Here is a 16430-nt window from a genome sequence, read left to right on the forward strand (position 1 = left end):
AAAATGCGACAGCCTAATCTCCCCGCTGTACTGTATACTCCATAATGTGCTGTAGATCTATAAATTGTTGGATCCTTCCATATAGTGGTGTATACGTCCACACAGTACAGTATAACCCGTGCAGTGCCTATACACCGTCCATAGTGCTGTATACTTCCATATACTGCTGTAAACTGTCATTCTGTTTATCATCTATAAAAAGCTTTAGATCTCTTTATAGTGCTGTGTTCTCCTTCCATACACCACTGTATACTCCATGTGGAGCCGCTTATACTTTCTCCATAGTGGTGTAAACCCTCCAGTCTTAAATTTCTATTCTGCTCTAAAGGCGGCTGGATTCATTACGGGTACTTAGGTGTTAACACTGAGCATCTGTGGAAGGAATTGTGTGGGCGGAGCCAGGATCGTACTATGCGTTGATTGGCTGAGCTCTGAATTTGAAATCCCCGCACAATGGCTGAGTTTCCCCGCTCTCTGTCCTCTGCGCCCCGCGGTGTCAGGGGGGGTCTGGGGCTGAGTGACTGTCTCTTCTGTAGGTTTATATTCAGCGTTATATGGAGGCTTATAATGGGGTCTGTGCAGCATAAAGAGAACTGAGCAGCGACTCCGCATACAGCAAATGTGAACACGTCCAATCCCCGCAGAATCCACAGAAGAATCCAGCGCCTCTGGAAGAGCCAAGATGTCTGCAAACCCCGAGTGTATGAAGTGTGAGCGGCGCCGCTGCTGTATGGAGAGAGGAGGTCAGGGCAGCGCAGGAGGCGGCTTGTCGCGGCTGATGGGAGCTCAGGAATCCACAAGCGTCTCCATTATTATCCCGTATATTCCATACAGCAGTGACGCCGCTCACATCTCATGTGCTCAGTGTTTAGATGCAGTAATGGGATTTCCTATCACACATTGTCTGCAGTGATTGTATATAGATCCAGTGTGAGCGGCAGTGTCCGTGCGCCACACTGCACATGGGTAATGAGGTCATCAGGAGCCGCTGGCAGAGGAGCAGCATCTGCCCACATTATACCCATCTAATGCCCGACACCCATCACCGGCCCCAACTCCCCGGAGAAAGGCCAGAACAGCGACTGACTCAGCGCCTCCCACTACAGATATGAAGGGTGGGGGAGGGGATCGTGTATAAAGGACCGGAGCAGAGAAACCCATATTATAAACATTAGTGCCACCTATACCCACTGTTCCACCCTTCTCATACACAGTACACCGCCTGTTACTATATTCCTGCCTAAACTCCAGCATTATCCAGACACAATAGATGAGCGGCGCCAGCTCCTGTGAGGACGGGGCCAGCTCCTGTGAGGACGGGGTCAGCTCCTGTGAGGACGGGGTCAGCTCCTGTGAGGACGGGGGTCAGCTCCTGTGAGGACGGGGCCAGCTCCTGTGAGGACGGGGCCAGCTCCTGTGAGGACGGGGTCAGCTCCTGTGAGGACGGGGCCAGCTCCTGTGAGGACGGGGCCAGCTCCTGTGAGGACGGGGTGGTGGCTCTTAGAAGAGCCTTTGTGTTGTGGAGGATGCGGGGTCAGCGGCGTCACTTGCCCTTCTTGCTGCTCTCCGTCTTCTTGGGCAGCAGCACGGCCTGGATGTTGGGCAGGACGCCTCCCTGGGCGATGGTCACCCCACCCAGCAGCCTGTTCAGCTCCTCGTCATTGCGCACGGCCAGCTGCAGGTGCCGGGGGATGATGCGGGTCTTCTTGTTGTCCCGGGCGGCATTGCCGGCCAATTCCAGGATCTCAGCGGTCAGATACTCCAGCACAGCGGCCAGATAGACCGGAGCGCCGGCGCCCACCCTCTCGGCGTAGTTGCCCTTGCGGAGAAGCCTGTGCACACGACCGACCGGGAACTGCAGGCCTGCCCGGGATGAGCGGGTCTTGGCCTTAGCTCGGGTCTTCCCTCCTTGTTTGCCGCGTCCAGACATAATTGTTCCAGATAAGAAAGCAACTAATGACGAGAACAGCTACTACTGACATATATAGGCTGATGCTCCGCCCTCCTCTCCTGTCATTGCACAGATCTGAAGCGGGCAATGGAAATCAGACTTGTGGAAACACCAATGAGCTGCAGGGGGCGGAGCTTATTACGGCTCTATTGGTTACATGACTTTCTCAACTAAATAGAACGATGTCTGTTTGAATCACTTATAACCTCATATAACGCTGTATCCTCGCCATATAGTGCTGCATACGCCATATAGTGCTGCATACGCCATATAGTGCTGCATACGCCATATAGTGCTGCATACGCCATATAGTGCTGCATGTTGTGTAATTTTCTGCTATAAATAGGTTGGCAAAGAGGCAATAAAAAACAGTGCTATATACCGCCATGTAGTGCTGTATATTCACATATAATGCTATAGACCTTTAGGCTAGTGCTGTATATTCACATATAGTGCTATTAACCCAATATAGGGAAGAATCCCTCCCTATAGTCCTGTGCACCCTATACAGTACAGAATCCCTCCATATAGTGCTGTACATTCTTTATAGTGCAGAATCCCTTCCTATAGCGCTGTGCATCCTATGCAGTATAGAATCCCTCCATATAGTGCTGTGCATCCTATGCAGTATAGAATCCCTCCATATATTGCTGTGCACGCTATATAGTGCAAAATACTAATGATGGTGCATCACAGCGCCCATGCTGCAAGGCGAAGCCCCCAAGGCTCCAGGCATCACCACCCCTCTGACACAACACCACCACAACAGCGACCAGCGCACAGTGAGAGGAGCTGCACTCACCTCCCACTGGCTCCCATATGTGAACTGGGAGCAAAAAAAAGGCTGACCCCTCTTGCAGTCTCCTGCTGATTAAAATCACCTGTGCCAAATGGCTGGAGTGCAGATCCAAGAAAAAAGCAGAGGGGGATAGAATATTGTATAACAAACTATGACATACTATGCTGTTGCTGCAGCAGTGGTTAGTGCACAGTGCCGCACTAACGTGTGTTATACAGCATTTTATCCCCCTTTGTTTTTTGCTTGGATCTGCAGTCCCCCCATTTGGCACAGGTGTTTTTAATCAGCAGGAGACTGCAAGAGGGGTCAGCCTTTTTTTTTGCTCCCAGTTCACATATGGGAGCCAGTGGGAGGTGAGTGCGCAGCTTCTCTCACTGTCTGTTGGTACTGTGTATTGGCCGCTGTGGTTGTGGTGTCGTGTCAGTGGGGCGGTGCGGCCTGGAGTCTTGGGGGCTTCGCCTTGCAGCTTAGGTGCTGTGAGGCACCAGGTCGCCTGCCCTGCTGGCGCTTTGTTGCTGCAGCGGTGGTCAGTGCACAGTGCCGCACTACAAATTTTAGAATAGGGACCCACTCAAGAGGTTCACCGTGACGTGGCAGTGGGCTTAATACAATCTGAGCAGAATGGTAACAAAGAACCTCATGTTCTCTTTAATTTTTTGCCTAGCGGCTTTAGATCATTGTATTTTTTGGGATGTGCGATCCATGTCTTCTTCTTCATAGTGTGTTAATGGCAAGATTCAAGACAGCTTCAAAGGCAGTTTGCAGTAAGTCTTATTCAAGAGAAGAACTTACAATAGTGAGGAGCACATCGCTGCTACTGAAAGGGCCGGCATACTTCCAGCTTCAGGATGGGGAGACACACCTCACACATATATCTTATTAATAAGGCGATGTGCGTATCAGCCCCAAATAAATAATTCGCTGAGGGAAGCACACAGACCCATGAGGGTTCAAAGCTATAGATAGATCAAATCATAATTGGGAATATGATGGTCTTATCTTCTGCGTGGGACATTCAGAGGCGGAGATATAGGGAATACTGACAATTCATAACTTTCTGGAAACTGAAGGCACAGCCAATGTCCAGACAAGTCATAAGTCACAAATGGAGCGGTAAATGGGAGGTACAAGTCCGCCCCAGCGCCTAAGAAGGGCTCCAAGAAAGCCGTGACCAAGACTCAGAAGAAGGACGGCAAGAAGCGGAGGAAGAGCCGGAAGGAGAGCTATGCCATCTCTGTGTACAAGGTGCTGAAGCAGGTGCACCCCGACACCGGCATCTCCTCCAAGGCCATGGGCATCATGAACTGCTTCGTCGGTGACATCTTCGAGCGCATCGCAGGGGAAGCCTCCCGCCTGGCGCACTACAACAAGCGCCACACCATCACCTCCCGGGAGATCCAGACCGCCGTGCGCCTGCTGCTGCCCGGAGAGCTGGCCAAGCACGCCGTGTCCGAGGGCACCAAGGCCGTCACCAAGTACACCAGCTCCAAGTGATCACCACCGCTGCTCCACACCACAAAGGCTCTTCTAAAGGGGGCTTTACACGGTAGCGATATCGCTAGCAATTTCTAGCGATAGCGTCTGTGTAAGTACCCGCCCCCGTCGCGCATGCGATTGTTTGTGATCGCTGCCGTAGCGAACATTATCACTACGCAGCGTCACACATACTTACCTGGTCGGCGTTGTCGCTGTGACTGCCGAACAATCCCTCCTTCAAGGGGGAGGGACGTTCGGCATCACAGCGACGTCCCCGCAACGTCACAAAGCGGCCGGTTAATCAAAGCACAGGGGCGGAGATGAGCAGGACGTAACATCCCGCCCACCTCCTTCCTTCGTCATTGGGGCCGGCGGCAGTTAAGGAGACGTTCCTCGCTCCTGCGGTGTCACACACAGCGATGTATGCTGCCGCATGAGCGATGAACCACAACGCTAAACAACCCTTACCGATTTTTGACTTTGGGACGACCTCTCCATGGTGAACGATTTTCACCATTTTTGAGGTCGCCTAAGGTCGCTGGTCAGTGTCACACGCTGCGATATCGTTAATGACGCCGGATATGCGTCACTAACAACTTGACCCCGACGACCAAACATTAACGATATCGTAGCGTGTAAAGCCCCCTTAAGTGCCGCCACATTGTCTACAGCAGGGCTTTATACTGGAGTAACTGGGTATACAGCACAATAGCGCGGTATTTAGTGTTAGTTAGAATATACACTTTTTATATAGATGTGTAGCACAATATTGCGGTATACAGTATTGGATTAGGAATATACTGCACTATACAGAGCTATGGCGTTATATGGCTGTCAGTATACAGAACTATTTGGAGATATATGGCGGTATATGCAGCAGCATATGGAGACTACAGTACTATATGGGGATATATAGCAGTATATGGACGTATACAGTATTATGAGGCTATAAAGCAGTCTACAGTACTATATGGAAGTATTATATATCCGTATATTGGGGTTTACTAGAAAATAACCGGACAATGAGCTGGAGATTTAAAATCATTAACAGTTCTGCGCTCAGCCAATCAGCAGAGGAGGGGCGGAGCTGATAATGTAAATTTCTTTACATCCCTTAAACCCGGAGTCGCTTCATCTCTGTTGTTCTCTTTCCACAATTGCTCTGTGTAATAACACTGCAGTCGTCATACAGACAGAGGCGCTCGGTCACTGCAGTCTGTGCTGCTCTAGAGGCGGCTGGGAACATCGCGGGCACTAAGGGGTTAACACAGCGTCTGTGGGAGGAGCCAGAGCAATACTGAGTGCTGATTGGATGAAAATGAATTCCCCGCCCTATGGCTGAGAGTTTCCGCTCTTTGTTGTCGGTAACACGCGGTGATTCGGGGTGATCTGCTCTTCTCAGGCCGGGAGTGATTGATATAATAATAATTAATAATAATTTATTCATTTATATAGCACTATTAATTCCACAGCGCTTTACATACATTGGCAACACTGTCCCCATTGGGGCTCACAATCTATTGTCCCTATCTGTATGTTTTTGCAGTGTGGGAGGAAACCGGAGTACCCGGAGGAAACCCACGAAAACACTGGGAGAACATACAAACTCCTTGCAGATGGTGTCCTTGGTAGGATTTGAACCCAGGACCCCAGTGCTGCAAGAGTGCAGTGCTAACCACTGATCCACCGTGCCGCCCTGTATTCACACTATATTGCTGTATACAGCGCTGTATGGACTCTTCATATTATACTAATACTGGGCTGTTTGGAGTAACACTGAATATTACTGTGCCACTCCATTCACAACATTAACATCAGCCAACTGCTCACCCGCACGACACCGTACACACAGTCCGCCATCTGCCCTGTACAGGGAAAGCCGGGATTCAGCCGTGACGAGAAAACTCCAATCTGATAGACGCCATCTAATGTGAATATATGTCCATTCACTTCGGTTATAACGATGATCTGCAGTCAGGTGGAGGGAGGAGACTCTGATGAGGACGATGATCTGCAGTCAGGTGGAGGGAGGAGACCCTGATGAGGACGATGATCTGCAGTCAAGTGGAGGGAGGAGACCCTGATGAGGGCGATGATCTGCAGTCAGGTGGAGGGAGGAGACCCTGATGAGGGCGATGATCTGCAGTCAGGTGGAGGGAGGAGACCCTGATGAGGACGATGATCTGCAGTCAGGTGGAGGGAGGAGACCCTGATGAGGGCGATGATCTGCAGTCAGGTGGAGGGAGGAGACCTTGATGAGGAGGATAATCTACAGTCAGGTGGAGGCAGGAGACCCTGATGAGGACGATGATCTGCAGTCAGGTGGAGAGAGGAGACCCTGATGAGGACGATGATCTGCAGTCAGGTGGAGGGAGGAGACCCTGATGAGGACGATGATCTGCAGTCAGGTGGAGGGAGGAGACCATGATGAGGACGATGATCTGCAGTCAGGTGGAGGGAGGAGACCCTGATGAGGACGATGATCTGCAGTCAGGTGGAGGGAGGAGACCCTGATGAGGACGATGATCTGCAGTCAGGTGGAGGGAGGAGACCCTGATGAGGACGATGATCTGCAGTCAGGTGGAGGGAGGAGACCCTGATGAGGACGATGATCTGCAGTCAGGTGGAGGGAGGAGACCCTGATGAGGACGATGATCTGCAGTCAGGTGGAGGGAGGAGGCCCTGATGAGGACGATGATCTGCAGTCAGGTGGAGGGAGGAGGCCCTGATGAGGACGATGATCTGCAGTCAGGTGGAGGGAGGAGACCCTGATGAGGACGATGATCTGCAGTCAGGTGGAGGGAGGAGACCCTGATGAGGACGATGATCTGCAGTCAGGTGGAGGGAGGAGGCCCTGATGAGGACGATGATCTGCAGTCAGGTGGAGGGAGGAGGCCCTGATGAAGACGATGATCTGCAGTCAGGTGGAGGGAGGAGACCCTGATGAGGACGATGATCTGCAGTCAGGTGAAGGGAGGAGACCCTGATGAGGACGATGATCTGCAGTCAGGTGGAGGGAGGAGACCCTGATGAGGACAATGATCTGCAGTCAGGTGGAGGGAGGAGACCCTGATGAGGACGATGATCTGCAGTCAGGTGGAGGGAGGAGGCCCTGATGAGGGCGATGATCTGCAGTCAGGTGGAGGGAGGAGACCCTGATGAGGACGATGATCTGCAGTCAGGTGGAGGGAGGAGACCCTGATGAGGACGATGATCTGCAGATGAGCTTCTCTGAGAGGGTTTCCAACAGATTGTGCAGAAATCCTTTCTTTATGCAGCGATTGTTGTTGCTGGTGATGGGAGAACCACTATTCAAACTTGTTCAAATATCCTTGGAGCGCGGGCGCCATGTTATGGTTCTGCTCCGAGATCCCCAGATATTTCCTATCCTGGTCCCCATATCTGTTCCATCCTTGTATTCCTATGTCTTGTCTTCTGTTCCCCATATGTTTTCCATACTGGTCCTGATATGTTTTACTGGTGACCATTTGTCTCCCATCCAATTCCCCATATGTGTTCCATCTTTGTACTCATAATTCATCCTGGTCCTCCTATGTTTCCTATTCTGGTCACCCTATGCCTTACTTCCTGGTCCCCATTTGTCTGCCATTAAAGTCCCTATATACATTCCTTCCTGGTCACCATACCTGCTGGATTCTGGTTCACACATTTCTTTCATTCCGTTCCACATGGGTGTTTAATCCTGGTCCCCAACTGTCATCCTTGTTCCATACTGGTCCCCATTTGTCTTAGATCCTTTTCCACATATGTGTTCCATTCAGATGTTCATGTGTCTACCTTCCAGGTCCTTATATGTCATTCTGATTTAATCCTGGTCCTATATGTGTTAGATTCTGGTCACCATGAGGCATTCTCATCCCCCCGTCATCCAAATTCCCAATATATGTTCCATCCTGGTCCCCATGTGTCTTACTGGTTTCATCCTGGTTTCCATATGTGTAAATACTGGTCCCCATGTGAGGAATTTTGTGAGGACTATGGCATTCATACATGCCAGTCACCTGCCACTTCTCATACTTACACATGTCCTGCAGCAAGAAGAAATCACCCAGATCTGGGGAAAAATGGCAGGTGACAAAAGCCAATTTAAAATGTGTATGTTCTCCCCGTGTTTGTGGATTTCCTCCGGGTTCTCCTGTTTCCTCCCACACTCCAGAGACATACAGTTGTAGGGAATTTGGATTGTGAGCCCCAATAGGGACAATGATGGTCAGTGGCGTAACTAGAGTTTGATGGGCCCCGGTGCAAAGTTCAGACCTGCCCCCCCCTCCACGTACACTGACACTTGGGGTATGGGAAAACGACACTGACACGACATGGGAAAGCTGGGTGACGAGAAAAGATGTATAGCATAACATGGAAAAGCTGGATGCTGATGGAAAGAGCCTTTTTCACTCAGCACAAAACATTGCCACCCCTGCTTGTATCTTTGTTCCCCCCTTGCACCCTTGCATATAGTTCTCCAAATACTATAATGGCCCCCACATAGTCTTTCATATAGTATAAAGGCTCCAACATAACCCTTCATATATTATAATGCACCCCCATAGTCCTCCATATATTATAATGCATTTCCCATAGTCCTCCATGTATTATACGGCACCACATAGTCCTCCATATATTATAATGCACCCCCATAGTCCTCCATATATTATAATGCATCCCCATAGTCCTCCATGTATAAAGTAGCCCTCATAGCCCTTCAATTATTATAATGCATTTCTCATACTTCTTCATATATTATTCTTCACCACATAGGCCTCAATGTTTTATAATGCACCCCCATAGTCCATGTATAAGGTTAGCTCCATAGTCCTCCATACATTATAATGTAGCCCCATAGTCCTATATGTATTATAACTAGGGATGATCGAATACCTGAAATATTCTGCTACGCCCACCCATATTCGGCGAATAGGTTGCCGCTATTTGAAAAAAATCGATGTGCAATGTAAGTCTGTGGGAAACCCGAATAGTTGTCGAATGGCAACTATTCAGACTTCCCATAGACTTACATTGTGCATCTAATATTCACATAGCGGCGACCTATTCGGTGAATATTCGCAAAGCCAAATATTTGTGATATTCGATCATCCCTAATTATAACGCAACCCCATAAAACTTCATTTTGTATTAGGCATCCCCATTCTCCTCCATGTATAATGCACCCCTATATTCCATGTATAAGGTGTCTTTCATGTTTAAGGCCTAAAACACACTTCCGCAAAAAAAAGTATGTGTCTCACGGTCCGTTTTTCAGGTCCGTGTTCCGTTTTTTAGGGGCGTTTCTCCGTTACGTATGGCATCCGTGTGATGGCGTATGCGAGCCGTGTGTGCGTGTGGAATGTCCGTATTGACATAAAATCCGTCCGTGTGCTGCCCGTTTTTAAAGGTCCGCATTCTTACCCAATTAACGTTGTTAATCATTCATCATGAGATCCTGGTGTTGTTGTTTGCTTTCAATTGACCTGATAGATTGGAAACAAGTGATGCAGATTTTGTGATAAAAAACGGACACGGGACGATACGTACTGAACACAGACATACTCCGTGTGCAGTCCATGCAGGCACGGACCCATAGACTAAAGCGGGTCCGTGCCTGCCGGCCAAAAACGGACATGTCGTCTGTGTAGAAAAGCGCACAGACGTACTTACCACACGGACACACGTTCCGTGTGATTTTACGTCTGTGCCATCTACCATTGAATAACATGGGTCTCTGTGTCTCTGTGTCTCCGGTACGTGCAATTATGTACCGCACACGTACAAAAAAAACGGATGTGTGTTGCGGGTCTAATATGCAGCCCCATAGATCTCCATGTATAATAATGCAGCCAGCCTCCCCAGGCCTCCATGTGTAATGCAGCCAGCCTCCCCAGGCCTCCATGTTTAATAATGCAACCAACCTCCCCAGGCCTCCATGTATAATACACCCCTATAGTCCATGTATAAAGTGTCTTTCATGTTTATTATGTAGCCCCATAGATCTCCGTATATAATGGAGCCCCCCAGACCTCCATGTATAATAATGTAGCCAGCCTCCTTAGGCCTCCATGTATAATAATTCAACCAGCCTCCCCAGGCCTCCATGTATAATGCAGCCAGTTTCTCCAGGCCTCCATGTATAATGCAGCCAGCCTCTCCAGGCCTCCATGTATAATGCAGCCAGCCTCCCCAGGCCTCTAGTCACCTTGCACTCACTATTTTATATAAAAAAACAACAAGTACTCACCTCTATCCTCGTTCCTTCACTGCTCCGTCCTCACCTCTATTCTCCTTCTACCTCTGCTCCATCCTCACCTCTCCTTGTTCCCCCGCTGTTCCGGTCGGCGTCCTCCTGTCCTGCGCTCTTGTGCTCTCAGCACAGCAGTCACTCAGGAGTGACGTCACCGCGCAGGCACAGGGGGAAAATGATTGTTACGAACCGGCGCCGCCATAGCCGCAAGCAGCCTGCTGCGGTTCCTGTTGCGCCCAGGCGCCGGCTGCCGTTCTTGGCCGTGCCTCGGGTGGTCCAGTTGGCTGTTCCTTCCACCACGTCTAAGTGTGGAGAGGTGGCTAGTGCGCATGCGTGCGCCGATTTACCCCAGCAAGAGTTTAAGCCCGGTGTTTTGCCTAGTGAGCATGCTCAGCCTGTTTGTGTTATGTCTGAGACTAAGTCCTCAGTTCAGGCTACTGAGCATGCTCAAACTGATAGTCTGCTTTCTAAGCCTGTGGCTCAGGCTACTGAGCATGCTCAGGCACTTAGTGCATCAGAGGCTAGGTCCGGTAAGGACCTCACTGAGCATGTCCGTGAGGTGGCAGGTCCTGATAGGGCAGAGGGTGTCAGGTGTCCTGATGACGTGGCAACTCCGGACTGGCTCACAGAGGCCCGCCCCTATGATCTGGCACCTCAGACAACATGGAGGTGCGCAGTCTTCACATTTGCTCAGTCAGAGCACACCTCCATGTTAGAGCCTCATTGCGGCATAAGCCTATGTTGGGAAGCGGTAGGTAGGGTTAGGCGAACGGTGCCTGTCACGCCAAGATTCGTGGCTCGGCACATCAGGGTCAGGCACCGTGCTTCCCGCCTGCCGTTCCAGTCTTGCTATAGCAGCCCAGTGGCGTTAACTGGGCTACGGCTGCTGTGCTTCCTGTCCGATTGTGCCCCCTACGCACACGGACAACGCACCTGCTGCGCCACCTGTCTGATTGTGCCCCCTACGCACACGGACAACGCACCTGCTGCGCCACCTGTCCGATTGTGCCCCCTACGCACACGGACAATGCACCTGCTGCGCCACCTGTCCGGTTGTGCCCCCTACGCGCACGGACAGCGTACTCCAGGAAACCTGTGGAGTTAACAGGGTGTTCCTTATTTTCCTCGGCTTCCCGGTCAACGCTACTGGTGTACCCATCTTGCCTGACGTGTCCTACACACACGTGGCCAGTCGAGAGGTGGCCAGAAACGCTAATCGGAGGACCGCTCGGCCTGACGTGTCCTACACACGTGGCCGACAGGGCGCTTTCGTGGCGGTCTTCCGGTCAACACTACCTGGTTACCACCCGGCCTGACGTGTTTCCTGCACACGTGGTTGGTGTAGCGCTAGGTGCACCAAAACGCTAATCGGGTTGTCGTCCGGTCTGACGTGTCCCAACACACGTGACCGGTTCCCAAAGTTCCTGGGTTATCTCAGAGCCATCCAGCTCTATAGTCTCCGCCTAACCCTCAGGTGCCAGCAGCTCCATTGTCATCTGGAGCACGGTGGGCCCTGACGTGCGATTAGGATATATACCCCCTGGTCCTAATCTGCCGGTCCCCCCGTAACAATGATGATGCATAGAGCGGTGCCGGCCACTCTATGCTTCATCATTGCTGTGCGCGATGATGGGGAACGGGGGCCCTGTGCTGCCACCGCTGACACTTGGGGTGAGGTCGGTGGCGGCATCGGGTCATATAGCAGCCGCGTGGTCTGCAACAGATCGTTGCAGCTCCTCTCTCACTGAAAGAGCTGGCTGCTGATCTGCCGGGCGGCCGCGGGCCCCAAACCTACCGGGCCAGGTCGCAATGGCGACCACTGCGACTGTGGTAGTTACGCCCCTGATGATGATGTATCTAAAGCGCTTCGAAATATGTTAGTGCTATATATAAGTAGAGTGAGGTGCTGAGCCGGTGAGGTGCTGAGCCGGAGGTTGCACTGCCTGCTCGGTCTCCCTCCCCGTGACACCTTTGTGTCTGCATGGACAGGGTTGTTAGTGTTACTCTGCGCCAAGCAGACCTAACATAGTCCTTGGGGGCATGGAACATCGCGTGTTGCTGGAAGTGACGAGGTTGCGTGGCTCCGACGTATTAGAGACGTCAGGGTGGGGCTGTGAGGTGCGGTGTTATCACAAATTGACAGGTCAACCAATAAACGGTGGGCTGTCTTCATGACTCCCTGGCTTGTTCATGATACCCCATATGTTTTACATCAAGGTCCCTATTAGTGATGAGCGAGTACTAAAAAGCTCGGGTGCTCGAAGCTCGGGCCGAGCATCCCAAGATACTCGTGTACTCGGGCCGAGCAACGAGCCCAATGTTATCCTATGGGAGACCCGAGTATTTTTGTGAAATGACCCCCCGGCAGCATGGAGAAACCCTAAAAATGTCACAAAAGTCTCAGAAGAGTGCTCAAATGACATGGCAACAGCATGGGGAAGACCCCTTGAAGCATTTATCACTCAAAAGTCACAGCTGTGAACAATTTTGTCCGCGTTTCACGCCATTTTTACGGACTCACCAGAAAACCTTCCAAAATGACCCCAAAATGATTTTTCATGGCAGAAATGTTAAGGGCACATACCCAATAGTGAGATAGAGCTGGTGTATGTTACTTTTTGAGATTAATACATGAAAGATTTTACGTGAAAACATTGTGTGGCACTCCGATGTCCCTGAGAAGAGACGTACATGAAGGCCTCTTGAGTCTAATGTGCCCATTTTGAGGAAGTGAGTCTTTGTAGTATTTTCCTTTGCCAGGGCAGTCCAAAATTGTGAGGTTCACCAATGCCGCTGCATACAGACGTGCATGAGGGCCTGTAAACCTGAAGTGCCCATTGTAAGGAAGTGGGTCTATTGTAGTATAGCCCTTTGGCAGGGCAGCCAAAAATTGAGAGGCTCCACATTGTCCCTGGATAGAGACGTGCATGAGGGCCTGTAAACTTGAAGTGCCCATTGTAAGGAAGTGGGTGTATTATAGTATAGCCCTTTGGCAGGGCAGCCAAAAATTGAGAGGCTCCACATTGTCCCTGGATAGAGACGTGCATGAGGGCCTGTAAACTTGAAGTGCCCATTGTAAGGAAGTGGGTGTATTATAGTATAGCCCTTTGGCAGGGCAGCCAAAAATTGGGAGGCTCCACGTTGTCCCTGGGTAGAGACGTGCATGAGGGCCTCAAAACATTAAGTGTCCATTGTCAGGAAGTGGGTGTATTATAGTATAGCCCTTAGGCAGGGCAGCCAAAAATTGGGAGGCTCCACGTTGTCCCTGGGTAGAGACGTGCATGAGGGCCTCAAAACATTAAGTGTCCATTGTCAGGAAGTGGGTGTATTATAGTATAGCCCTTAGGCAGGGCAGCCAAAAATTGGGAGGCTCCACGTTGTCCCTGGGTAGAGACGTGCATGAGGGCCTCAAAACATTAAGTGTCCATTGTCAGGAAGTGGGTGTATTATAGTATAGCCCTTAGGCAGGGCAGCCAAAAATTGGGAGGCTCCACGTTGTCCCTGGATAGAGACGTGCATGAGGGCCTCAAAACATTAAGTGTCCATTGTCAGGAAGTGGGTGTATTATAGTATAGCCCTTAGGCAGGGCAGCCAAAAATTGGGAGGCTCCACGTTGTCCCTGGGTAGAGACGTGCATGAGGGCCTCAAAACATTGTTCCCATTGCAAAGGAGCGGGTCTCCTGTCGTTGTAATGTCCATTCTGCAAAGAATGGGCGAAAAAATTTACCACTGGGGGTATACCTGAAACAAAGGCCTTAGTATTGCAATTTGTAACGGTCATCATGGTGGCGCATGAGGAGAAGGAGGAGCAGTCCAGCGATTATCCAAAGTCCAGAAGTGTGTACCCATGGGTGAGTGGAGGTACATGGCAAACTTTAAATTCCGCTCTCATTTGCTGGTGGTGTGGTGAAGTCTGGCCCAATCCAACCCTTGTTCATCTTGATCAGAGTCAGCCTGTCAGCATTTTCAGTTGACAGGCGGGTGCGTTTATCTGTAATGATTCCACCTGCGGCACTAAAAACACGCTCTGACAAAACGCTAGCGGCAGGGCAGGCCAGGACTTCCAAGGCGTAGAGAGCCAATTCATGCCACGTGTCCAGCTTGGATACCCAATAATTGTAAGGCACAGAGGAATGTCGGAGTACAGTTGTTCGATCTGCAAGGTACTCCTTCAGCATCTGGGCAAACTTAGGATTTCTTGTGGCACTACCCCGCACCTCAGGGGCTGTGGTACGTGAGGGGCTGAGAAAATTGTCCCACATCTTAAAGACTGTTCCCCTACCTCTGGCGGATTGGACAAGTGCCTCTCTCGGCTGTACGCCTCGGTTGTCCACTGATTCCTGACCTATGCCGCTAGCGTTTTGTGAGGGGAATGCTTTGCCTACTTCCGTGACTATGGCCTTCCGGAACTGCTGCATTTTGGTTGACCTCTCCTCCACGGGAATAAGAGACAAAAAGTTCTCCTTGTAGCGTGGGTCTAACAGTGTTACCAACCAGTAATGATTGTCGGCCAAGATGTTCTTAACGCGAGGGTCACGAGACAGGCAGCTTACCATAAAGTCAGCCATGTGCGCCAGACTCTTAACAGCCAGGACTTCAGTAGCCTGACCAACAAGATGACTGAACATGCTGTCCTCCTCCTCCTCCTCCTCCTCCTCCTCATCTACCCTGTCCTCTGGCCAGCCACGCTGAACCGAGGATATGACTGGTGTGCATGTCATATCCTCAATTTGGCCGGAGAGTTGCTCCATGTCTTCATCCTCCTCCTCGTCATAGTCCTCCACTGCACGTTGTGATGAGACGAGGCTGGGCTGTGTGTTATCACCCACACCCACTACTGTTTCTTGCTGCAACTCATCGCGCTCCGCCTGCAATGCATCATGTTTGTTTTTCAGCAGAGACCGTTTTAGAAGGCGGAGTAGCGTTATTGTTACGGGGGGACCGGCAGATTAGGACCAGGTGGTATATATCCTAATCGCCAGTCGGGGCCCACCGTGCTCCAGATGACAATGGAGCTGCTGGCTCCTGAGGGTTAGGCGGAGACTATAGAGCTGGATGGCTCTGAGATAACCCAGGAACTCTGGGAACTGGTCACGTGTGTTGGGACACGTCAGACCGGACGACAACCCGATTAGCGTTTTGGTGCACCTAGCGCTACACCAACCACGTGTGCAGGAAACACGTCAGGCTGGGTGGTAACCAGGTAGCGTTGACCGGAAGACCGCCACGAAATCGCCCTGTCGGCCACGTGTGTAGGACACGTCAGGCCGAGCGGTCCTCCGATTAGCGTTTCTGGCCACCTCTCGACTGGCCACGTGTGTGTAGGACACGTCAGGCCAGATGGGTACACCAGTAGCGTTGACCGGGAAGCCGAGGAAAATAAGGAACACCCTGTTAACTCCACAGGGGTCCTGGAGTACGCTGTCCGTGCGCGTAGGGGGCACAACCGGACAGGTGGCGCAGCAGGTGCGTTGTCCGTGTGCGTAGGGGACACAATCGGACAGGTGGCGCAGCAGGTGCGTTGTCCGTGTGCGTAGGGGGCACAATCGGACAGGTGGCGCAGCAGGTGCGTAGTCCGTGTGCGTAGGGGGCACAATCAGACAGGAAGCAAAGCAGCCGCAGCCCAGTTAACGCCACTGGGCTGCTATAGCAAGACTGGAACGGCAGGAGGGAAGCACGGCGCCTGACCCTGATGTGCCGAGCCACGAATCTTGGCGTGACAGGCACCGTTCGCCTAACCCTACCTACCGCTTCCCAACATAGGCTTATGCCGCAATGAGGCTCTAACATGGAGGTGTGCTCTGACTGAGCAAAAGTGAAGACTGCGCCCCTCCATGTTGTCTCCAGCCCCTTTTATAACCTGGGTCCGCCTCAAACCCAGGGTGGAACCACCAAGGTCCAATAGCAGAGTGCCATGTCATCAGTGACGTCACATGCGACCTATCCGG

General features: G+C 51.3%; 1 pseudogene; it reads right to left on the reverse strand.

The window, feature by feature from the left end:
- Positions 1-16430, reverse strand: part of LOC142302234 (uncharacterized) — a 56733-nt pseudogene that overhangs the window by 6877 nt on the left and 33426 nt on the right.

This window comes from Anomaloglossus baeobatrachus, chromosome 4, assembly GCF_048569485.1.
Source record: "Anomaloglossus baeobatrachus isolate aAnoBae1 chromosome 4, aAnoBae1.hap1, whole genome shotgun sequence".
NCBI lineage: Eukaryota > Metazoa > Chordata > Amphibia > Anura > Aromobatidae > Anomaloglossus > Anomaloglossus baeobatrachus.